This window comes from Alligator mississippiensis, chromosome 1, assembly GCF_030867095.1.
Source record: "Alligator mississippiensis isolate rAllMis1 chromosome 1, rAllMis1, whole genome shotgun sequence".
Classification (NCBI taxonomy): Eukaryota; Metazoa; Chordata; order Crocodylia; family Alligatoridae; genus Alligator; species Alligator mississippiensis.
This window is the reverse complement of record NC_081824.1, coordinates 113,840,139-113,865,287: the sequence shown is the minus strand read 5'-3', so window position 1 is coordinate 113,865,287 and position 25,149 is coordinate 113,840,139. Positions and strand designations below refer to the sequence as shown.

Genomic DNA, 25,149 nt, shown 5'->3' with positions numbered 1-25,149 from the left:
CGCGGGTCTGGCTGGCGGCGCCGGACGACGAACTTCAATTTCGGCGGCGGCGGCAGGGAGCGGGTCGGCGGCGGCGCGTAGGTACCGGCGGGGCAGAGTGGGTCTCTCTCTCTCTCTCTCTCTCTCTCTCTCTCTCTCTCTCTCTCTCTCTCTCTCTCTCTCTCTCTCTCTCTCTCTCTCTCTCTTACACGCAGCCGCACGCACAGTCCCTCTTGGTGCCGCTTGGTGCCCCAGCGGCTTCCCTCTTCCTCCGCCTCACTGGCAGCGGCAGAGGCCGGGCTGGGCTCCTTGTTGTGCGCCAGCTGCAGGGACTTCCCAGGGGAGTTGAGTGGGGAGAGGAGGGAAAAGTTACTGCCCAGGAGCGAGCGCGGGGAGCACCATCCTTGGAGGTGTTTAATTAAGCCCCGGGTGGGCAAAGCCTTGGCTGCGGTGATGTTGTTGGGGATGGTCCTGCTCTGAGCAGCGGGTGGGACTAGATGTCCTCCTGAGGTCCCTTCCCACCCTCGTTTTCCACGGTTGCGTGCCTGACTGTCTCCGTGTCTTCTCCTTCCCCTCTTGGATGGGGGGGTCTTCCCCCCTTCCCCCAGGCACAATCCGGTGCCGCGGGTCAGACTTGGGTGCAGGTTTGTGCCTCATCTGTGCACCGGGCACGGGAACATTTGTTTGTTTGTGACTGTCTTGGGCTTAGCTGGCTCCTGTGGGTTTGGTGAGTGCCTCTTCCCTTGGCCCTCAAACAGTGGTGCTCAACCTTGGCGGGCTGGCCAGATGCGCAGTGCCTGGCCTGTCAGAGTCGGATCTGGTTTATGGTCCCAGTTTAGGCGTGGCGGCACTAAACCCTCTGGCCTCGCAGGTGGGGGCAGCCCCAGCCCTGCAGGCAGAGATGGGGTGTAGCTTGGCCCTATCTGGCTGGGGGGGGAAGGGGGTGTGACCTGGCTGCACCCCACTGCGTGAGGTTTGGGAATTTGGCAGTGGGGGGGTGGCTGTCTTACTAGCCACTCCTCTCCTGCTGCCAAATTTCCCAACCTGGGAGGAATCCTGTGGGCCGGATACCATGTCTCCACAGGCCACCTCTGGCCTGCAGGCTGGAGGTTGAGCACCCTTGCCCTAAAGCAGGATGAGTGGCACGGGATTGATCTGTGTGCCAGGATTAGCCTGTGGGGTCCCACGCTGCCTCCATTCAGCCCAGTGCTGCCGGATTGGACCCAGAGTGCCTCCACATGCTGATCTGTTGCACTGTCTGGCCCATGGGGCTCTCCACAGGTCTGGAAATTTGGCATCAGGTCATTGCTGCCACTGTTTCCCTGCCCCAGATTTTTGGACCCTTGGGGACCTCTGTGGGCCAGATTGCATGGCTTCATGGGGCAGAGGTTTAGCAACCTTGCCCCAAAGTAATGGAAATGCTTAAGCTCATCCATTGCTTTTAGCTCATCAGTCATAATCATAAATACTGTAGTACCAATAATTTAACTATGGGTCTGAGTTTACAGTTGATTCATAGGTGAAGCTCCCACTGAATTGAATGTCTGTTGATGTCAATGGCAGACAAGGTTCCTTGGGTGAATTTGATCTCTTTTATTAGACCAACCCAAATAGTTGGAGAATAGTTATTAAGCAAGCTTTCGGGTTCAAAAACCCTTCGTTAGGCTAAGGAAGTTTCAGCAGTTGGTGTGTGCTCTGATGTCAATAGCAGTGCGCATCTTGCATGTAGTTAGGTGATACTTAAAGGTGACTACAGATAACTACCTTTGGGAAACCTGGACTGACGTATAGGATGGCTTTTTCTTCCTGCTCTAATATGTTGTTGACGATTATCTTCTTTAAAGACAAACTTCTAAAATTAAAAGATTGGTGGGGATGATGCATCACAAACTTACTGCTACATGCTAAAGTAATGGTCACCAAAAGCAGCATAGGTCAAGGCTCTTCTCATTAGAGGAGAGGGTTGAGTTCAACTTCTAATAATTGTATTCTCTGGATACACTTAATATCTGAGTTAGTGTAGTGTGTAGCTACCATCCTATCCACACAGACTGTAGCACTGTTACGCTTAAAAAAAACTACAGCAATGGAGAACTAGCAATGCAGAAGGTAAAATTGTTTCTTCAGCGAGCCAGCTACAGGTACTTCGTTAGCTAATGGAGCAATCTTCTTTGCCTGGAGAGCATTGGAAACGTGCACCCCACTATGTAGATCCTATTTTTCATTCTGTAAATGACCCCTGATGGTATGGCCATGGCTGTTTTGGTTGCACCAAGTTTTAGGTATCTTACAGGGTGTTGACTGTCCCATGAGCTTGGGGATAAGTACTGTTGACCCAAGCACTAGGTTCTGTAGATAGTATCCCTTGATGGGTCTTTTTAAATGTGCAGTCTGGACTGGAAAGGATTCTTTTATAGCCACTGCAGGTTCTGCCAGAAATAAGTTTCAGGTTTCCTTGGCAGGATAGCTCCAAATTGAAGGTGAAAGATCAGCCCCCAGTTCCTAAGACAGCCCCCTAGAAGAAGTAAGATAGAAATATGGAACTCTTTTCTATACTGCCCTATGTCATCTGGCTATGGCCTGCAAATATCTGCTGCTGTAATTGTTGTCACCCCTTCCAACAAACGCATCTCAAACTAGCTTTCAGGTCCTCCAGTCCTACTTCCCATGCTGCCTGCTATCTGGTCTCCCCCTCTGCAGCTGCCTTCTCTGGCCTGCACCCAGGCAGTCTCCAACTTTCTTTTGAGTCTGCTGCCCTTCAGGATATTACTTCCCTGTCCTGTCTTTGGGAGGGAAATACTCCTGCTACTGGTTAGATGTAAACTTGGGAATTAATAGAATATCCAGTAATGAGTCAGACAAGGCTCGTTGGTTAAATCTGATATATTGTCTGCTTTTGTCCTTAGAACAATATGGCTGCAACCTATACCCCAGTAACAAATCAGTAATTTTCTGACAATACTTACCTTTCTCTGGTACTGACTGGCTGCTGGGGTGATCTCTGTGTGTTCTCTGTTATTATCAGCACTTTCAAAATGTTGTCCATATGCTGTATGCAAACATAAAAAGTGAAAGAGCACACCAATAACTAGACTGTTCAACCCTTAACTGAACCACACTGTAATAGTGTCTTGCCACCTTTCTCCTCTTGCAAGTAGTCATTTTGTTTCATACTCTGGCAATTACAGGCAAGCATAAGAAGTTTGTAAAGGTGTTTCCTTGTTTATAGCTGTTATATCTAATTTAAGGAAACAAGAGAGGTAGTTTGCTGACCCATTGACTGCCACCAACTGCTTTACAGTCCTCTGGCACTGCACAGCTTGCACTGAAGAACCTGCTGGACTGTCAGAATAGTAGTTTTTTAAATCTGGAATAGTGGTAACAACTGGACAGAATATCATTGTTTGTTTTAGAGAGCATCTGTACTATGGACCTGATTCAGAGTGACCTATGTTGCTTGGTAAAGTGGCCATAATCAAGCTATGTACATTTTTAATGTGGCTGGAACAAAGGAAAAAGGAACAGATCTAGAGGATGGAGGAATCTAGTCTTTTAAGCAGTAACTCTAGGAAGGAATCAGAGGGTGGCGTGTGGGATAGTCTGCTGAATATGACTTCTCAGTGGCTACTGTGGCCAAAAACTCAAATGGGGAATAATGAGTAGGGATGTTATATTACCTCTTTTTGGCACTGTTGCAAATACTATTGGAATAGTCTGTCCAGTTCTGGGGTGTCAAAAGTTCAAGAAGGTTTTTGATAACTCTTTGAATTTCTTCCAACTTACAAGGATTGGAAAAGATACTCTGTGGTGAGACTCAGATCAGTTAGGTTTGCAAAGAGGGTTGGTTTTATCATTTAATGTACATAAACTGAAAAGCTCCCTTATCAAATTCTAGTTACCCTTTAACAAAGGCATGACAAAATCCAGTAACGGCAATGTGAAGTTAGACAAATCCATACAAGAAATTAGATGTAAAAATGTCAATAGAACTTTAATTAACTGTAGGTACAATTTAGTGAGGAGGGTGAGAGTTCTCCCTCACTCAACGTTTTCAATTAAGTGAAATAGGACTGTCCAGAATTCAGTTCCTATTATCTGGATAAATACTGGAGGTCAGAATAAATGATTACAGTGTTCCCTTCTGCCTTTATGACTTGCAAGGAAAGACTCCAATTGACTTCAGTGAGATTTATTATGTATAAAGGCATATGTATGAAAATGTTATGGAAGATGAAGGTAATTTGATTTTCTTGTGAACATCTGTAGGAAGGCAGAATTGCAGGCTCTTCCTGAAAACTACTTGCAGCCTGCCTTCTCATCTAGAGGAAAAGAGGATAGCATACTGTTGTCCCATTTTTGTGTGTTACCCAGTCTTTACTTGATTTTTACCAGAAAGAAAAGATAATTTGTCTTGTTTTTTTCTATGTCAAAGAGAGGCACTATTAAAATCCAGTAGTAGAAATTCTACTGTTTACCAAAGAAGGATTAAGTTTTGCAGGTTGCCCACCATTTAAATGCTATATACTAGACTTTCTTCTGTTTGCATATTAATAGTGCAATAATGTGGCACTATGATTAGAGCATTTCTGTCATCTTCTGTGTTTACCATACCTTTTTTTTTTTTTTTTTTATTTTCTTGTATTATAAAGAGAAGAATGTATTAGCAGTGCAGACTGTTTTTTGTGTTCTGTTAGAAGCTTTGGTTCCAAATGGGAATCTTGCTTTTATACTCTAGAATTTTGCCTTGGTTCGGAGAGTTTTAACTTAAATTGGCCATCTCTACATGTGCTAGTAATGTGATATAGGCTTACTGCATAGTAAAATACTGTGCAGTAAGCCTTCCCTGGGACTGCGTTGATGCGTGTACCCTGCTGGGAGCAAATCTGCTCCTAACAGGAGCTGCCTGGTATAGGGCTGCTCCTAGCCTGCTCTGCCCCCCTGAGCAGCCAGGGGGACCTCTAGGGGTCATGAGGGCCAGTCCCAATGAGCACGAAGCCAGGAGAGCTCTGCCAGCTGCAGTGGCAGCTGTCTCTTGGCCCCATGCACATTGGATCTGGAGGTGGTCCTGATGTGCCACGGTGCTGGGAGACAGCTCCTCCTGCAACTGCCAGAGCTCTCCTGGCCCCATCCACATTGGATCACTTAGCTGCCAGTGAGCCATGTGTGTAGCGGGGCTTTCCCTCCCAGCAGAAGGCTCACCAGGAGCTGTCCTGCTCCTAGGGCAGCTGTTGGCAAGCCCCCTGCCAGGCAGGGAACCCCTGCCTGGCAGGTGGCTTGCTGCAGCTGCATCTCAAGCGGGACAGCTGCTGATAAAGCCCTGGCTGAGCAGGACATAGACCTCCCCAGTCCCCCTGGTGCTGCTTGGCTCCCAACTCCTGTAGGGAGCCAGGAGCCACACAGCGTTGGGACAAAGGGGTGCAGAGAGTGACCCCGTTCTGAAGCTGATCAGCTCCTGGGTCCTTGGGGGGCAGCTGGGAGCTGAGCAGTGTCAGGACTGGGGACAGAGAACTCCCCCATCCCCTCTGGCCCCCTGCTAGTGTGGCTGACCAGGAGCAAATTTGATCGGGTCAGCATCTGCATGACAGCAGCTAATCTGGTACCTGTATTTACAAGTATTAGCTAACTGTGCAGTAGACTAATTTACTGTGCAGTAAATGCCATGTCTATGTAGATGGTGATGCTTTGCTGCATAGTAGATTAGTCTACTGCTCAGTAAAGCGTCTTGTGTAGACGCCTCCACAGTGACTTCAGCCTACCTTAAAATTAACTGGGTCTTTCAGTGTGCCATGTAGACATCTGATGCATGTGAAAGCCATGCCACGTCAGTGTGACAAATAGGAGCTATGGCTGCATTTGCCAGTTTAGTGGTTGGTGTTTTAGCTGTTTTGGCATGACATGATAGGCTTACTTGTAGATACAGATTGGAGGACACATAATAGAAATATGCATTTTTGTGAAATAACACACACAAAAAAAAAAAGGTGATTTGTCTTGGTGGCTCAAGACCAATGTGGCATGGTGGTATAGAAGGCACTCCAATATTATTGGTAATATGGCTGACAGCTGGACCATTACTTAAGAAGATTACTCCCTAGATTCTAATATCATTTGCACTTTATGATTTATTCTCTTCTTGATACTGTGTGTGCATTATTGTTCCTAACTGCTGATGTGATATTTTACTGACTTGCTACGAACATTCTTGCTTGTGGCTTTTGCAAATCAAATATATGAAACAAGTATAAAAAACTGAAGTGTAAAACTTCATCCTGTTTTTCTTCATCTCCTGCTTCCCTAAACATCCCCCTGGCCTGAACTGCATATTCTCCTTGACTTTTTTGAGGAGTAGGGATCTTTCTGAGACCCTAGAACAGTGGTTTTCAACCTTCTTTCATTTGCAGAATCCTAAAAAAAATTGAATGGAGGTGCAGACCTCTTTGAATTCTGAGTATTCACATACTTTTGACTGATCATGGACATCTTTTGTGGACCCCTTAGACATAGTCTCTGGACTCCAGGTTGAAAACTACTGTCCTAGAACATGGGACGTGCAGCTTTGTCTCCTTTGCCTTGAACTTCATAGAAGCTCCTTCAATGGTAGGAAGAATTTGGACACTGAGATAAAAGAGGAGGAACTTTGCACTAGCTGTCTTAAGATACTATACCATGAATATGTAAATATTAAGGACCTACCAAAGTCACAGTGGAAGTAGAGTGCATGGCAGCTCCTTTAATCTTGCATGTTCCCCCGTGCACACCTCTGTCTGTGTGCCTTCCCCTCCTCCCCGCCCTCACTGCTGATTAGCGGAGGACCCCTCTGATCCCTCCTGATCATCAGGGAAGCTAAAACCACGGTTTTAAACATGACACCGTTTTTGTCCACCTGCCAGTCAGCAGCAACCAGCAGGGCTGTCTGGGGCCCCTCAGGCAATTGGTGGCAGGGGGTGTGCACAGGGTAACCTGCAAGACTAAAGGAGCCACAGTGCACCCCACTTCTGCCAGGACTTCAGTAGGTTCTTGGTAAATATCTTTGCTACAGTCCAGTTCAGCATTAACTATGTGCTACGGTGAAGCAACGTTAATTCGTACTTGTTCTTCCATAATTGCTGCTAGAGTACTTTGGCAACAGTACCATGGATTTTTTACTTTTGGCAAGGAGCAGTAAGGTGGGGAAGTTTGGAGGGGTCCCTCTGTCAGAATTAGTTCTGTGCATCTGAGGATAGTTTGAGAAGCTGCATTACTTCTGGAAGCCCTAACTTCATCAGTTTGAAAAAACTTGATAATTCAGGTTGGTACTGATGGATTTTCCTATGTTTCCAGTCTTGCTTCTGTGATTATTTCTGCAGGAGTGTATGATATAGCCCGTCTGTCTCTAATTTACTCTTGCTATTCTTGGGTAATGCAGCCATGTGCTGTGTCAAGTCATTATCTGGAGACTCTTGCATTGCACAGAAGCACAATAGGACAAGCTAAGGAAAGCCTGAAGGTTAACTGTGAATTGACTTGCTGCTATATGTTGACTTGCAGAGGGTTTCTCCCCCCTCTAATACTGTTCCTGTGGTTTGCTGTTTGAAAAGCACCAGTTTTAGTTAAATGTTCTTATAGAAAAAGCTATTCGGTTACCAAAAAATAAAAATAGACATTTCCTTGTTTTTTAAGTCTGTGCTGTTTGAAAGATCAGTTTCAGCTAAAATTACTTCCACTGATGACAAAGCAGAGTTTAACCAAAATATTTATTGTTGAAATTGCTCTGTAATTTGTAATGTTGTACAGCTAAATGTAACACTAAGTTTTCCTGTAAGTCCCAGCTATGCAATTACTGTGGCTTGAAAACTACTAAGTATTGCCATGGCTTGCTTTTTAGTGGCCTGGATAAGAACTTAACTAGAGCATTTCAAGAATATAATATTTTATATTTTTAATAGCATTCTTCAGAATATTTTTAACATACATCAGTGATGTCTTACCACAATAGAAAAACTAGAGCAGCTTTCTTTCTCTCCTAATTGAATTGCTCTGTACAGTACTCTAATTCAGTGTATAAGCCTTTTAAAGGACTTGGTGAAGGTGTCTGTATTTTGTATTTATGATCTGTATTCTTTTAAAAATATTTGACTTCACTATTTTAGAAAACTGTCTTTTAAAAATTAAGATAGATTAGGATTTGATTAAATGCAAAACCTGGGTGGATTTTTTTTGTTTAAATAACTTGTCTGCTTCCACTTACTTACCTGAACTAGAATCCACTACTAACAAGTGTTGTGAAAAACAGCTTGTACTCTATTTTTTGTCTGAATTTAGATTTTTAGAATTATTGTCCAATAGGTATCTTTGTTTTGCATTTTATTCACAACTGGTATATACGTAATATACTTTTATGTTCTCTTTTTGGTTGTGGAAACTTGTTTTCAGGTATTTGTGACAGGCTTTGAGGTACAGTAACTTTTCTGTGTGGAACAAGCTTGTGTTTGCCTATCTCAGTAACCCAATCAGTCTTCCTGTAGACACTGTATGAACTCATTGCTTTATTTCTCCAGTCTATTGCACATTGAAGTTTAAGCTTCTGGTCTGTAATCCCAAACTCTATTGTTCTATTGTATGTTGTTGCTTTTTTAAACATTTCCCAAACTACTATAGTTATGGATTTCTCAGAAATAATGTATAGTGCTTGTTAGTTCACGTAACATTTGTAAATTTATTCCATGTGATCCTCTTGGAAGTTCTGGGTTAACTAAGCTGTTTTAGTGTTGTGGTACTATGAGATCTTCAGGAGTCTGAGATCCTTTATAAAACTGCTATGCAATATTAGCACTGTTAGGTGTACAAACATTTGCACATGATTTGCAGGACAAACTGGTATTTCTTTTCTACAATCAAAAAATGAATGAAAGCTAAGAGCTGGCATTTTCTGAGGGATGTCATGAGTCTAAAAAAGTTAAGTACAGCTGTTCTAACATGTCACTATGTTATAGTTGCTCTTATTGCTAGAGGTAGTTAGCTGTGTTAGAAGGTAGGCAGAAGATTGGGTAGAGATGCTTCTTATAGACTAAATCGGAGATGTATAAGCTTTCACGAGCCTGAGCTCATTTAATCAGATGTTGAAGATGTTATTGTTGGAGCTATCCTTAAATGGTTATGCCTACGTAGTAAGTCAGGGGTTTTCAACCTCTTTAAATAAGTGTACCCTTCTGACTCAAAGCTTCAGCTCCTGTTCCTTTTTTTTTTCTCTCGTTTTTGTGGGGGGGTGCGGATTGAGGTCTCTGCGGTGTGGGAGGGAGTGGGGCTGGGGCAGGTGCTGCACGGGTGGGGTGCAGAACAGAGCCACAAGGTGGGTCGTATGGGAAGCGTGGGGGGAGCGCCTCCCACCACTAAGCCCATCTCAGGAGGGCATGGGGGGGGGGCGTGTGCCCCCTGAATTGGGGTGGGAGAAACTGGGGCTGGGGCAGGGGCTGCCCAGCTCAGGCAGGGTGTGGGACTGAGCTGTGCAGCAGGGTGGGGAATGGCTCCTGCCACTATGCACATCCCCAGGAGGACATGGGGGACATGTGCCCCCAGATTTGCATGGGGCGACTTGTCTGGGGCAGCACTGGGCTCTTCCTAGGGTGGGGTTGGGCTGGGCTGTGCTTAGGACAGGTGGCACTGGCTCAGGGAGGGGGGGTTGCAGGGTCTATGGTGAATTTTGAAGTGGCCCTGTGGTGAGGAAGGAAGTGGGGCAGGGGCAAGTGCTGCACACCTGGGATCTGCATGCGAGGTGGGGCCGGGGCAGTCCTGGGCTCTTCCTGGTGAGGAGTTGGGCCAAACTGTGCTTGGGGTGGGCGGTGGTGCTGGGAGGGAGGATAGGGGAGGGGCTGCAGCCACTTCAGAATTTGCCGTGGCCTCTCCAGCCCCCCTCCCAGTGCTGCTACCATCCATGTCAAGTGCAGCCTGGCCCAGCCCCCACTGAGAAGAGCCTGGCGCAGCCCTGCCCCCATGCCACCCCACCCCATGCATAGATCCGGGGAACGTAGCGGTAGTGCTAGGAGGAGGGTGCTGAATGGAGGGAGAGCTTGTACACGGCAGCTGCTGTTGCCGCCACCACCACCTGCCACCAGCTATTGGCTGAGGGTGGCAGCCTGGCGGCCAATCAGGAGAGCAGGTTAGTGTGGGGGGTGGGGAGGGACAGTGTTGTATCATGTGGGATTGGCGGTACCCAACGTGCCCTTGCCCCAGGTAAGAGGCAAACGTGCTGGGGTAGATGCTGCCGCCATGCCCTGTGGTGTACTATGTCCCTATCTGCCCCTGGTACGCATACCCCTGGTTAACAACTCCTGTAGTAAGTGTTTCAGTCTTCCTTCCAGTTTACTTTTTGTGAGCCTGTTTCTTTCTCAGTTCCTGCAATATTTTCTTTATAGGAAATTATTACCCCATTCAATCATGAAAAAAACCCAAAGACTGAACAGCGATAAATATAATCCTATGGCCATGATTTCCATACATATACCGGTATCAGACCTTAAGGCATGTATCTTAAGATCTGTGTCTCCCCTCTCAGAGGACTCTCTTGGATTGTAGTCTTTAGGATGGCAGTGACCTTGAGAAGAGGAGAGGTGCATCAGGAACCATCAGATTATGCCCATTGATCAGTTACAGAATTGCTACCAACCAATTCTGGCTGCACTGTTTCTTTCATAACCTAGATTTTGAGTTGCCTGGCATTAAGACTGTTTTTTAGTCTTGTAGGGTGCTGACAGATAAGGGGGAATGCATTTTACTGGAAGCGGCAGCGTGCTACTTGGACCTGAATCTGCAGCATTTGTATAGATCTGGCACTTCGGCAGGGCTTTTGGGTGCTTTTATCTAAAGCCGATTCATCATCTATTAGAAAAACGCTTCACTAAAATGCCTGATCTATGCAGACATTGGGAAAGCTGGGTCCAACTATGTGATGCCTCTTCTGGGCACATGATGGGCTTAGTGCGGGAGTATGCCAAGTTTAAAGTAAAGTGCTGGGGTTGGTTTGTTTGTTTGTTTGTTTTTTCTTTCCACATCTACAAACAGCTGTAATACTGCTCTAGTTTTAATTCACTTTAGTCATTGCAAGTTTTACAACTGGAGTAATTGCTCCTCTCTATATTAGAGAGGGAGTTTTTACACAAGATGCTTACCGTGGAGCTGACTGATTAGCTCCATGGTAAAGTCTCGGCATCTACATGTGCATTAGTCTTCACTAACTAATAAGTGCCACCATAGGATAGTACTTGTGAATGTTATTTTATGTGCCGCAACATGCGTGTAGACACTGATGGGGCTGGCTGGGGCATGAGTGTTCGGGGGTTACCTGCTGGCTAGCTCCACACTCGGGCCCCAGTCAGCCCCTCCACAGGATGTTGAGCTGGGGCGGAGCAGCCCTGGGCTTGCAGGTTGACCCCCGTGGCTGCCTGCCAACTAGGGCTGCTTCAACTTGGCTCAACGTGCTGCGGTCCTGGGTGCACATGTAAATGCGGTGCTCAGGAGTCGTAAAGTCCAGCATGCTGCACTGGAGTTTATTCAGTTACATTAATTGCACGTGTAGGCGCGCCCAGTAGAAACAACTAATCACTTCTGATTGCTATATTTTATGTTAGGCTGTGTGGTTTTCTTTGTTGCAATGATGATGTGTGTGGTAGAAAAACTTAAAATATGTAGAGAGGGCTGAAACCTCTGAATTTTCAGTATTTTCTGAACGTGGTGGTTGCTTACAACATGAAAGACTATTCTGTTTCTTGATTCTAGTTATGTTAAATGTTTTTATTTAATGTGGGGAAGACGACCGCGTTCCTCAGCATAGAATTCATGGATCTCAATACATTCCTTCTAATTTTGTTCAGTTGGGAACTCATGGGATAATTACAGAATAGAATCGCATGTTTCACAGTCCTTTATATTTGAGGCAGTTTAAGACACTTTACAAAAGAAAGTCCTGGAAATAGAGTAATATAGTGGAGGTTAAACTGCATATATACTATTTCTGATTTCATTTGATATTTGAATCCTGTTCTGTAGTATGAAGGAATATTTGGGAAAGGGACCATCTTTTATAAAAATAGCTATGAAACATGAAACTTGCAGTACAGATAGCTAGATGGGACCTATGTTAAACAGGTTGCCCAAGATAATGAAAATAAATCTGAAGACAAAATTGGAACTATTACTAAAAGATGTTGAAAACACAAGACTTTTTGTTTCAGCTGAAGTAGAATATGTGGGGTGCGGTATTCCTGTTAATTATTCTAGTGGCCCAGATGCTAGCCATTGGCACTACCAGCTTGAATTTTTAACTAAAAATACCATATGTTCTTGTATCCAATGCACATCTTTTTCAGTATTCAGCTGCTGGAAACTGGAGTGTATATTGTTAGCACAATAATATCAGTATCAGCCTCTGCCAGGGTGTCCTGCAAGTAACATTGCAGTGATACATGTGGGATTTCCTGGCAGGCATGCCACGAATTGGCTCTGTACCCTCCCCCAGTGCCACTCTGGTCCCCTTTCTCTACCCAGCCTCCTGCCCTGCCTTATGTTCCCTATTCTGTGCTCCCTGCCTGATCTCCTCTGGTTTCTGCTTCCTGTTCTGCACTTCCCATCCTGATCTGCTTTATTTTCTGCTTCCTGCCTTTTCTGCTGCTGTTGCCTTTTCCTTCCATGATCTGCTCCATGCAATGCACAGAAGCTGCCCTTGCCACTTGTAACATTTGCGCCATAGGTTGACCAAATCTGTCTTAGCATATCTTATTGTGGAGCATGAGTATGAGAAAATACAGTATTCTTGGATAGTCATAAATAAAAATAACTACAAGTGCTCTCGTAAAGTGTCTGACTAGTATAAAATTATAATCACATGGAGAACGTATTGTAATTAACAAAATGAATATAGTGGAAAATAACGCTGTGCAAAGCACCATTGTTTTATTTTGATGTCTGTTTCGCCGTTTTGAAGAGAGAGTGTTTCATTTTGTTGTTTTGTTTTGTGAAAACTGTTTCGCTGAGTTTCGACGTTTTGCCCTTAGGCTATAATGTGGAATCATGAAAATGACTAAAATTTTGTCATTTGCCTGATTTGGCTGAAAACTGCAGGCATGGTAGCCCATTCTGAGGACATGACACCTGCCAAGTTTCAAGAACGTAGGTGCAGAAGTTTCTGGGAAACTGCACCTCAAACTGTTCAGACCAAAAGTCCTGACACTTGCCAGCAGTGGCAGCCTCCTCTCATCCGGCTTGCAGATCTGGGGGCTCGCGCTCCTGGGAGGATTTTGGCACAGCCCAGCAGCCCTTTCAGGGTTGTGAGCCCTTGGATCTGCACCCCAGATGAGAGGAGGCTCAGGCTGCTTCTCCCACCTGGGACCAGTGCAGTGTGTGGGCTGCACTCAACAGCAGACAAGATTGGTGCTAATGCTGCTGCTGCAGCCTGAGTCTCCTCTCATCTGGTGCAGATCCAAGGGCTCGCACCCCCAGGAGGAGGCTGGCATAGCCTGGCAGCCCTCCCAGGGGTGCGAGCCCCTGGATCTGTGCCTCAGGTGAGAGGAGGCTCGGGCTGCCTCTCCCACCAGGGACTGGCGCTCCCCACTTGTTTCCCTGCCCGGGTCCAGCTCCCCTGCAGCTTACCAGTAACAGCAGCTGCACTCTTGGCCTTGTGGCACAGCCCCCCTGCACAGCAGGGGGCAGCATGGCTTGGCCCCAGCCGCCAGGTATCCGCGCAGCCTCGGCCACAACGCATGCTGCCAATCTGAATGCTGGATGACAGGAGGCTGCTGCTGCCTGGGACCAGTGCTGGGCACAGTGTGTGGCCAGTGCTGGGGAGATTGGTGGTGCCACTGGCCTCCATCAACAGCGACAGCATGCTGTAATCCCATGCGCAGATCCGGGGGCCTGCACCCCCAGGAGGGCTGCAGAGCTGTACCAGACTCCTTCTGAGGGGCACAGGACCCTGGATCTGCACGCCGGATGACAGAAGGGTGCTGCAGCAGCACCAGTCTTCCCAGTGCTGGGCGTGGGCTGCGTCCAGTGTTGGTCCCAGGCAGCAGCAGCAGCCTCCTGTCATCCAGTATGCAGATTGGGGGCCATACCCCCAGGAGGAGTCCGGCACAGCACTGCAGCCCTCCTGGGGGTATGGGTGACTCCCCAATCTGCGTGTCGGGTGACGGGAGGCTGCTGCTGCTGCTGGCCCCAGCTGGCAGCCACAGCATGCTGTCAGCCTGCACACAGATCCAGGGACCCACTCCTCTAAGAGGGCTGCGGGACTGTGCCAGATTCCTCCCAGGGGCCGCAGCCCAGGATTTGTGTGTTGGATGACAGGAGGCTGCCACTGTTGGCTGGGACCGGCGCTGAAGCCAAGTAAGCTTGGCTTCAAAATTCGAAACGTTTCAAGTGTCCTTGTTTCATTTTGAAGGGTTTTGTTTTGTTTTGATTTAGCTGTGTTGAGCTCCAAACACATTGAAACACCCAGAGAAATTTCGCACAGCCATAGTGGAAAATGCACTTTTTAGTTCTCGGTTTGAGAGGAATGGATAGTAAGGTCCAAGGTTGAGAAGCATTACTGTGACTACTGAATGTCTGTAAATTTTCTATTTTATAAAATGCAAAACATAAATGCATACTTGGCAACATGGCTTCTCTTTAAAACTTCCAATTTAGTGTAGCTTTTTGGTATAACCTTACTTTTTTGCCACCTACATTTTGTGCATGTCCTTGTTGAAACATGGCAATTTAAATTCTTAAGCCATGTCATCTAGGCTGATATGCAAGTGATATGATACTCTTTTGGGAAGGAGTATTTGTTATCATCAATATGTCACTTCTTGTAGATTTGAGACTGAATGGTACATGAGTTCGGGAGTGAAATATTGAGGGATGAGCCTTTTACTTCTAGGAACAAGCTAGGTTTGGTAGTTAACCAGTTTTTACCATCTGCTGATTTGGCCTGTATGGAAGGAGTTGATAGATTTGGTAAGTGGACAGGAAGTCCGCATCCAGAATAACTATTGCAGTTTGAACTATTTTGTACTTTACTGACAGCCTTGGCTAGAGGCTAAATGCTAAAAGCTGTGTGTAGTCTTGCTTCAGGAAAACACCATCTGTACAACTTATTTCAACTCTATAAAGGGATAACACACAAGGTTGCATTACCCTTTTTGTGCTTTTAAAAACTTTAAATTAAACTCTTTAATATATATTAAAAATAACAAGTTATTGCTTGTTTATGCTTAGCTGCTGGCTGATCATGTTGATTTTAATCCTTTGGCTTAGGAAAGCCCTGGGCTATATCTTTTTTAAATACTAGACTACTGAAGAAAAGTCTATCAATTTATTAGCGGCAAGTGGATTTTTTAAAAGGCCTGGGTTAACTATTAAACAGAATACATTTCTATTGACTTAATCATTTTAAAGATTTAACTTTCATAAATAGTACATTTTTTTTTTTTCTCTCCCACTCTATCATACACATAGTTTCTATAAAAATGATATATGTGAATGTGTGTCTGTTTGTGGGTGTGTGTGTACTCTAGTTGCTATAAAATACGTTATACAATTATAGTTGCTATAAAAATAAATCATACTTTATATTTGGAAGCAACCAATGTGTAATAACTATTGATAACACTTGTATATTTTTGTGTGAATGCTGCACGTTTATAGGTCCCTGGGTCACTGGTTTGTTTTTTATTCAAAAAGCAGTTGTTCATGCACATACTAGTCTGTCTCACAGTTTTCCATATGTTTTAGCCACTTTTCTTTCACTGTGTTTAAACTCAGATCCATCTCCAAGGCAACATGTACCATGAAGATTGTTGATTTTCCATAAAATTCCCCAGCTGTTGGCTCTGTTTACAGTAGGTTTAATTTGTTAGATAAAGTGCAGGACATACACAATGTCTAGTGGTATTATGACTTTGGAACATGACCAGCTGAAAATAGTTTTTAGTTGGCTGAACTTCTCAGTCACTGTCATGAGGCCCTAGATTTCTGGCTTCATACTACTGATGGCCCAAAACATTAATCTGTTGAATACTGTGGGAATATTTATTCATTTGGCTGGCAGGCTGAAAAATGCTTCCAGGCTAATTGTTTCAGATTAGATGCCAAAATGAAAATATCTTTTGCAGTAGAAGGTAAAAACTACCTCTCTTTGAAGTTTGAATGTAGGGCTGTGTAGTTTGTTTTCATAATGTGTACATTTATAATGTTGCAGTTATAATATGCTCCTGAACAGAAAAAACGAGTGCATGTAAATGCTTTGGGTATATCTTACCAAGGTTTGACTAAATTGATTCTTGGTAACATAATTTAAGTTAAGCAAATGGTTTGGGAAAACGTTTTGAAATTACACATACTTTTTTAAAAAGTGTCTTTACATCCAATGCAAAAGTGTCTTCAAACTCTAAATGGATTTTTGTTTTCCTCTTGGTATAGGACGTGTATGATACAGAAAGTGTTGGAAGGACCTTTATATGAGAAACCAAACTAAGCTGGACAAGACGCAATAAGCAGTAGAAAAGGTATGCCAGATGCCTCTATCTAGCTTTTAATGCTTCTTTCCCCTTGAGGCAAAAATACATTTTTTTTTTTTTTTTTTTTTCATTTAGTGTACAGTTTTTACATGGTTGGCAAGAATACTTTATTGTAGTGATTGGCTAATAAGTTTTTATTACTTTTTCTGGCAGAAGTTTAGTTTCTGATGCTTAAGCTATTAATCTGTAGATATCTTTCTCTAAACCAATTTGTGTAGCTGTGATGGCAGATCTGCTGTTATAAATGTAGACTAGATTTTCCATAAAGCCTATTTAAAAAAAAAAAAAAAATATTTTTTTGAGGCAAAGGTAATGTTATCCGAAAGGAATGGAGTGACTTGTACAACCAAAGTTAAGTACTGGCCATTTCTGTTATCCATAACTAATTAGACACGGGGGTGGGCAAAATGTGGCCCGTGGTCTGGATGCGGCCTGCCAGGCCATTCTATCTGGCCCACGGGGCCCTTAAAAAATTTAGAAAACTAATATTTATCTGTCCCTGGCTGCCTGTCATGTGGCCCTCCATGGCTTGCCAAAACTCGGTATGAAATACTTGGTACTCCGCCCAAAATAATTGCCTACCACCGAGTTAGAGTTAGGAGAAATGTTATTTAGAGCACTCTTGTATTGCAGTGGATTGAATGCTGAGGTTGCTTTTATTTCACTGGCTACAGCAGGGGTATCACAGATATTGACTGGCCTGCAGTACTCCTGGAGGGGCTGGGAATTCAGAGACTTGCAGCTGGATTCCAGTAGAGGGAGCCACATTGGGCATGTGTGTTGGCAGCAGGGGAGTGAGCAACAGGTGTGCGAATCCATGCTTCTTGGGAACCCCCAGCTGGTGGTGGTGGTGCTGTTGCTGCTTGCCCCACTTCCAGAGAAGGGTCCAGATCCCTGCCATAAGGAGCCCCATAGTCTGGATCTGGCTCAGGGGTCCAAAGGAGTTTGCATCATGTGTTCATACCCTTACTGGTAGGATTGAAGTTAGGGCAACGATGCTATGTACTTGTTAGATGACTGCCCCTTTATAGCTGAAGTTGCTATTTGTTTCTGTTATCCAGCCAGTATTAATAGTGCTCCATTTATTATGTAGGCTACAGAGTTTTTTCTACATGTTAAGGTTCTCTTAATCCAGGGGTGGGTGAAATAGCGAATCTGGCTGGTGTCTGGACTCCTAGCAGCCCCTGCCTGCGTGGCACCCGGCCGGTCTCAATGGAGCTGCAGAACCGGGGCTCTACCCTGGCCCGACTGGGCCCCATGTTGTCGCGGCCCCGTGCTTCCAGAGTCTCCTTGGAGACTGGATGGGATTCATGTGGCAGGGTGTGCAGCTGGGCAGGGAGCTGCACTGGGGTTAGGGCTAGGATTTTGCAGTGGTGACAACACAGGGCCCAGGTCTAGGCATAGCTGTGATCTGCTCCCTGCATGCCCCTGCCCATGGAACCCACACTCATCATGGGTGTGCGGGCAGCAGATCGCGACTGCCCTTGCCCCAGCCCAGCGCTGTCACTGCCCCAAGATCCTGGGGTCTCCCTGGCACTGCCCACCCATCTTGCCCTTGGTCGTAGCCCTATCCAGCTTCCTGGCTATGAGACTGCCCATATGGGTCCTGCCCCTGGAGGCGAGTGTGGGGTGTATGGGCCAGGATATCCAGGCAGCAGGGCTGGGTCCAGATGCAGCAACCAGAAGGAGCCACTGCCACAGGGGCTGCTGGGAAATGGAGTCTGCTACAGGCTGGACTCAACACATTGTCCTAACTTTGCCCACCCTGTCTTAATCTGTTGGTATATAAGGAGGCATCTTTCCCCCACTTTTATATCTGGGGTGACTTGTAGTTTCTAATATCACCGGTTTAGGAATTAATATTATGAAGATTTGTAAGGGGATGCATACTTCAAATTTGATTCAATTTCTTCAGACTTCTTTAGCAAAAGGAATTGTTTTTAGCAAGTTTCCTTTGATGTGTCTTGTTTCTTTAAACTAGTGGTTCTCAACCTTTTTTTGGATTCAAGGCACCCATCAAAATCTTTTCAGAATTTAGTCGCACCCCATGTAAAAAAACAAATTTAAATATTGTGAATAATAAATATAACTGCATCATTAATTAATATGTTAGTAATGGATTGGATTGGATTAGATTCCCCCACTGCCTGCATAGTGGCAGTTTGGATAAAAAGTGCATCTGAGCTGTATACGGGGCCAAAATAATTTTTCGAGCTGAATTCTCTTTTCTACCTAATGATTTAAGTATGTTGGATTGCATTAACTAACTCCATCTAATGCCTTCTAAAACAAGGCAAGGCATGTTATGCCTTTAATCTTTCCTAAGTAGTTGAATTGAGATCTAGGAAGATTTGGGGCTTCAATTGAACCGGTCACTTTGCGTTAAAAGTGTATATTGTTTTATCTACCCTAATATTAAACCATATTAAATAATGTTCAACACACCTTAATGGTTTATTCCTACCTTTATGGTAAAACTGTCTTTTTTTCAAGCCAGGAATTCTATCTAGTTTTCCTTTAATCTTATGCTTTTTTCTTTAAAGTGAAACAAACAAGATCCTTTTTTTACCCAGTTTTAAAAATATACCGTACCCAAATCCAAGACAACTTTGAGTTTAAGATGACCCCCTCCAAATTAAAAGGCAATCAGGAAATTGCCTTTTCCTCTAGATCAATATGGCTGCAACCTGGGTACCCCTCCAAATTAGATTCTGTACATGAAAAATGATAAATTTCCATCCAGGAAGAGCACACACCAACTGCTGCAGCTTCCTTAGCCTGACGAAGGGTTTTTGAACCCGAAAGCTTGCTTAATAACTATTCTCCAGCCATTTAGGTTGGTCTAATAAAAGATATCAAATTCACCCAAGGAACCTTGTCTGCCTATATCCTTAGACCAACACGGCTACAACCTAAACCCCTGCATAAATTTCCTTATAATTCTCTTTGTAAAGAATTTAACTATTGAAGGGTCATCTCAAATTTTGTCCCCCTCATGGTGGAGCAGGGAAAGGAAAAGTAGGGGAGCAAGTGACAGGGGGGGATAAGCAGCGTGACCCTGGACCCTTACCCCCTTGCATCTTGCTCTCATGCCTGCCCTCCTGGTGTCTGCCCAGCCCCACATGCCTCCTCTTATGCTGGTCCCCATGGCCACTTAGAAATACCCCTCGCCCTTCCCTCACCACTGCATGCTGCCCTCCCACTGAGTGTCTCCGTGCTGGGTCCCTCTGCTCTTTGGTTGTGTGCTGGGTTCTGTACTGCATCCTGGCTCTGCACTGATTGTCCCACCACTCCCTGGCTCAGCAGGGAGCCAAGAAGCAGTGCAGGACCCAGTGCGCAAACAAGAGAGCATCAAGGGACTTTGTGCTGATTACTGCACTGCTTTCTGGCTCCTCTGGCCCTGCTGCTCTCTGCTGAGCCAAGGAGCAGTGGGGAAATCATCACGGAGCTGGGGGGGGGGGGGGGGGGGGGGTTGGGTGGAAATGGGCACTGGATCTCATGCTGCTCTCTGGCTTTTTCTTGATTACCTTGATGCTGAACCAGGGACCCAGAGAACAGGGAGGGAATCATCATGGGGCCAGATAGTACCACAGGATCGAGCGCGATCTGCAAGTACTTGATTGTAAGATGAGACTTCATTTTCCCTATGATAGATTGTGGGGGGGGGGCCCTGCATCTTGGAATTAAGTAATACGGTAATATTTTCGGAATATGTTGCATTCTTATATGTCTCTAGCTGGTGTAATGCTTCATCTGTCTGTCTGTCTCTTTTCATGGAGCCATGGAAATAAATAAATAAATCTTCCATGGTTTATTTTTGACCCAGTCACTTTCCCCTTCAGGTGTGTACATATATGAATCTGAGTGTAGGGGACAGCAGAGTACTAATGCAAGATGCAGACTGGTTGTCAGATTATGCATACTGTTAAATGTGTGTTACGCCGTTGTTTTGCAGAGTACCCTTTGCGTTCGTCTTCAAAATAATCTAATTCTTAATATATGTCTGGCATTGCTTTATTTTTTGACATATAAGTGCAGAGGTTGTCTCACTTCTTACAATCCTGTTTTGTTTGGTTGTTTTTTTGCCTAAGTGGATTGCGTTACACACTCACTCTGTGATGCATTGTTAAGAATGTAATTGCTATTTTAATAAGTGTGTTGAACTAGTCTGGCTCAGGTTCTTTGCCCTTGGTGTTAGAGAGGGTTGACTTTTATTTTCCCACAAAGCAGAACAATATTAGTTTGCTCTTTTTTGGTAGGTAAATAGTGCTGGGAAGATAGCTTTGCCTGCAAGAGCATGACCTGGAATACAGAGTAATTGTGCCACATTTTAAACAGACACATGCTACAACAGGGCTATTCAAGTATTAAAATGTTCATTAAAGTAGTAGGATAGAAATTACTCAGCATATTGGTTTCCTAGATGTTCATTTACTCATACTGGATGGCTACGTTTGTTTGTTCTTTTTAGAAGATACCTTTTTGTTTTGCCATACAACTTTAGTGCTGGAAAAGCTGAAGTCATAATTATAGTTCACTTTTTAAAAACTCTACTACTGAGACCCCCACAAAAGAACTATTTTAAGTGTGTTTATTTTTGGAAAACAAACGCCAAGTACTAATCTAAGTGATACACGGGCTTGGCTGTTGGTTTAGTGGCCATGTGCTGCCACATAGTAAGGACTTGGAGCTGTAGAAACCATACCTCTATATGAATAAAAACTGTGGTTTGTGGTATCAAGTCTGATAGAGTCCAGGAGTACAGTGCAGAGTAATATATTTAGTTGCTCTTTGTAGTCTTAACAGAACTGTAAGTAGTGAATATTTGCATATCACATTTAGTTATTACCTGGCTTTTTATAAAAAGCTGGTATCAAAACTGCAAATAAAAATCTTCAATGAGAAATAAATTAGTTCTAAGTTGTAGTAATAGTTACACCCATGGAGACTATCAATATTAGCATACTACATTAATGCTCCTCCCTGCATAGGACCTTTAAAACAGAAAAATGCTTAGCTAAAAATCACTTGGTAGGGAGACAGTTTTAAGTGGCACCCTTTTTAAGGCTAAAAATAGTCATTTTTAGTGCAGAAGAGATGCATATTTATCTAACTGATTAAAATGTTAATTCTAAGGTTACCTATTTCTAGGGTAGTTAATGGGGTTTAGGTTGTAGCCGTGTTGGTCTAAGGATATAGGCAGACAAGGTTCCTTGGGTGAATTTGATATCTTTTATTAGACCAACCCAAATGGTTGGAGAATAATTATTAAGCAAGCTTTCGGGTTCAAAAACCCTTCGTCAGGCTAAGGAAGCTTCAGCAGTTGCTGTGTGCTCTTCTTTTCATTCCATCCAGGAAGAGCACACACCAACTGCTACAGCTTCCTGAGCCTGACAAAGGGTTTTTAAACCCGAAAGCTTGCTTAATAACTATTCTCCAACCATTTGGGTTGGTCTAATAAAAGATATCAAATTCACCCAAGGAACCTTGTCTGCCTCTAGGGTAGTTTAATGTCACGCTTAGCCAGGCCCTGGTATATATCCACCAATTCTTTAGAATTTGGGGCAAAGAGTTGTGTTTTTGCTCTTTTATATCTCTCTGTTGTAATCCTTGTTCATTCTGGGTTACTTGCCACTTGCTGTTTTGCATCCCCAGTGGGGCTGATGAACCAGGAGTTGCAATATGGCTATCATGACATATGTCCACCTATAGTAATGGGGGCACCCTACCATTATTTCCCATTCAAACTCCCACATACTCTGGATATGTTTTTTGCTTTCTGGGATATATCAGGGAAGCATACACTGATGCCTTTTTCCTTTATCTTCAATGCCTCTTGTCTTTCTGGCTCCAAGTCCTCCCTTATTTCTTTCCTTCTGCTGTCATTTTTTTGTGTTTGGTTTTCTTGGGCCTCCCCTTGACTTGACTCACTCCCTACTAAACTGTAGTAGGAGCGCTAGTACTGTTCCCAGGCTGTTGCCATACCTAAAAATATGATTTTTCTTCACACTTTGTTTTTTTTTGTGGCTCCCACATGTAATGTGTTGAGGCACCTGAGGGAGGCGCTATAGGAAACGCATGCTGAAATATTTCTCTATGTTTATACATTGTTTACACAAGGTTCTTTTTTTGTAACTTGGGCTTTGTTCCATGGTGATTCTAAAACACAAATAACAAAGCAAGAACATTCTAGGGTGATCGCAGTATTTTAAATAAGTTGTGGCAAATGTCTGGGCTTCTATGTTAAACTTGAGCAATATGTTCTTGCTAAGGCCTGTATGGTCATTCAGGGACTTCTTACCACAGTTAAGTTCCTGTAAAAATTAAAAAACTAAGTAAGCTGTTCTATTTAGTTCTTTTAGTACAGCTCCTCTGACCTAAGTACAAACATTCAAAAAGCCTGAGCCTAAATTGATTTGATCTTTGCAGGTTAGTCTAACCTGCGTAGATTGAACTGAGAAGCAAGTAAACAGACATTCACTTTTGATTCTGGAAAGGCAGCCACATGCCTGCCGCAGCTCAGGCTAGAAGCCGGGAGGCGCTAGAGCGAGCCCTCTCTTCACTTTGGCAGCGGCTGGAAGCCTGGAGGGAAGCTAAGCTGGGGGGGGGAGGGGGGTGGGTGGTATGGCCAGGCCCTGGCAGGCCTAAGTATGATTTGGGAGGGGTTTAAACCCCATCCCTGGCCTGCAGGGACCCCAGCTGGGGTGTGCCTGGAGGGGAAGCAGCTCTTGCCAGGTTCTTTGGGTCGGGGGAGGGGTGTGTGGCCAGACTCTGGCCCCCTGGCTGGGGCCAAAGGATCAAAGCAGCAAGAGTTGAGGCATGACCAGATCCTGGCCTGGGGCCTGAGGTGAAGCAGGGGAGGGAGGGGGAATCACAGAGAAGCAGGGCTGGCAGGGACTTCCAGAGGTCCTCTAGTGTCTAGTCCAGCCCCTGCCGGAGCCCTGGCCAGACCGTCCCCTACAAGGTTTGCTTGCAGTGCCCACAACTGAGAACACCTACCATGGGGCTTTGTACTGCTGGGATAGTTTTCCCCTCCCTGCCCCACAGTGGGGCCAGTGCTGTGCCCTTCCAGCCCTGAGGCAGCATTTTACGGAGCGGCCCCTCCACCCCAGCTGCACCATGGGGAAGGAGGCGGAGAGTGAGAACCTGCCTGCTGCAGCGGTTCATTCTGTGAAAGCCTGGCTCGGCTTGGGAACCTGGGAGCAGTCCAGGCATGCAGCTCCTGCGGCCACAGCCCGAGCTGCAGCTGATTGGGAAGGGCCCTGCCCCTCCATCCATCCACCTGCCTCACCTGGGGTTACAGGGCTAAGCTGGGCTGGCTCGCAGGAACTGCTGAGTGTGGGTGTGGAGGGGCTGGGCTGGGCTGTGGGGCCTGGGCCACCTGTGGCTCAGGCTGTGGCCATGGGAGTTCCCCGTGCCCAGGCCGGGCTGGGTTGTCATAGAGCCACTGTGGTGGGCAGGGCTCTCCCCCTACTCCCATGCTGGGGGGGTTGGGGGAGGGCTTGGTGTGACGCGGTCTTGGGGTGAAATGCTGGGCCCCGCTCTGGGACAGTGGGGGAAAACCAACCACCAACCCTTGGTGGCTTTTTTTCCCCAGCAGTGCAGAGCCCCCTTTAGCGGGTGTTCTTGGTTGTGGGTGCTGCGAGCAAACCCTCTGCTCTTTAAATGACACAGCACCATATCATCTGGCTTGTGGGGCGCTCTACAGGTCTGCAATTTGGCAGTGGGTGGAGTAGTGGTGATGCTTCCCTGCTGCCAAGTTTCTGGACCTGCGGGGAAACCTGGGCCCTGTGCTCACCTGATCCCAGCTCACAAGGCTGGGTGGGCATGGTGCCAGGCCCAGAGAACAATCCTGGTACGGGGGGCCTGCATTAGGCCCCAGGCTCAATCCTGATGTCAGGAGGGGTGATGCTAGGTTCCTGGGGCCCAATTCTGGTGCTTGGGGATAGGAGGGGGCAGTGCCAGGCCTGAGACCAATCCTGGCATGTGGGCCAGGATCAACCCTGCTGGCTGTCCCCATGACAGGCCCACTGGGCCAAAATCTTGAGTACCACTGGCCAAATAACCTAAATCTATGTGAAATTTCTGTTTACTCTATGTATATTAGATTTAATAACTTAAGCGCCTAATTAGTTTTTTCTAAGTGTTAATAGAGAGGCAAGAACCAAAGAGAAAATAACCTTATTAGCAATTAAGTATTTTTCACAGTATGTGGTAGTGTCAGTGCGTTGCCAGCATATGTTTATTTGATAAGGTCTCAGTAAAGTAAAATCTACGTAGTCAAGTGTTCAATGGAATGAAATTCTTAAGACAAGACTGTAGAATACAGGGATTTTTTTCTTTGTCCAAGAGCCCATGGTTAATTTTTATTTCACTGGTAGCTTGCTTTTTCTCAGGGAATGATGGGAGTCAGAGAACTGTGGGAACAAGGTAGGTGAATCCTGTGCCTGCTGTCATTTGATGGTACCAGGTTCTCCACCTGTACTCTAATTCAAGCCAGGAGCGGCTTGTTTTTTCTTTTTCTTTAAAGCTCACAAGCAAGTAGAGTCTTTCTTCAGTGGCTTTTTGTCCACCATGTAGACTTGGTGGCCTGTCCTTTCTGAGAGGAGGAGATGGAGGAGGCACTTTTCCACACCTTCCTGGACTG

General features: G+C 45.3%; 1 protein-coding gene across 14 annotated transcripts in view; it reads left to right on the top strand.

The window, feature by feature from the left end:
* Positions 1 to 25,149, top strand: part of EPB41L2 (erythrocyte membrane protein band 4.1 like 2) — a 231,221-nt gene continuing 206,072 nt past the window's right edge. For 13 of the 14 annotated variants that reach the window (XM_006259769.4, XM_014611039.3, XM_014611040.3 and 10 more), the window contains exons 1-2: positions 7 to 81; positions 16,405 to 16,490. The gene's annotated coding sequence lies outside the window, so the exon portion shown is untranslated. Of the gene's footprint in view, positions 82 to 16,404; positions 16,491 to 25,149 lie in introns of all 14 variants that reach the window. The other variant, XM_019479507.2, reaches the window with a different exon arrangement.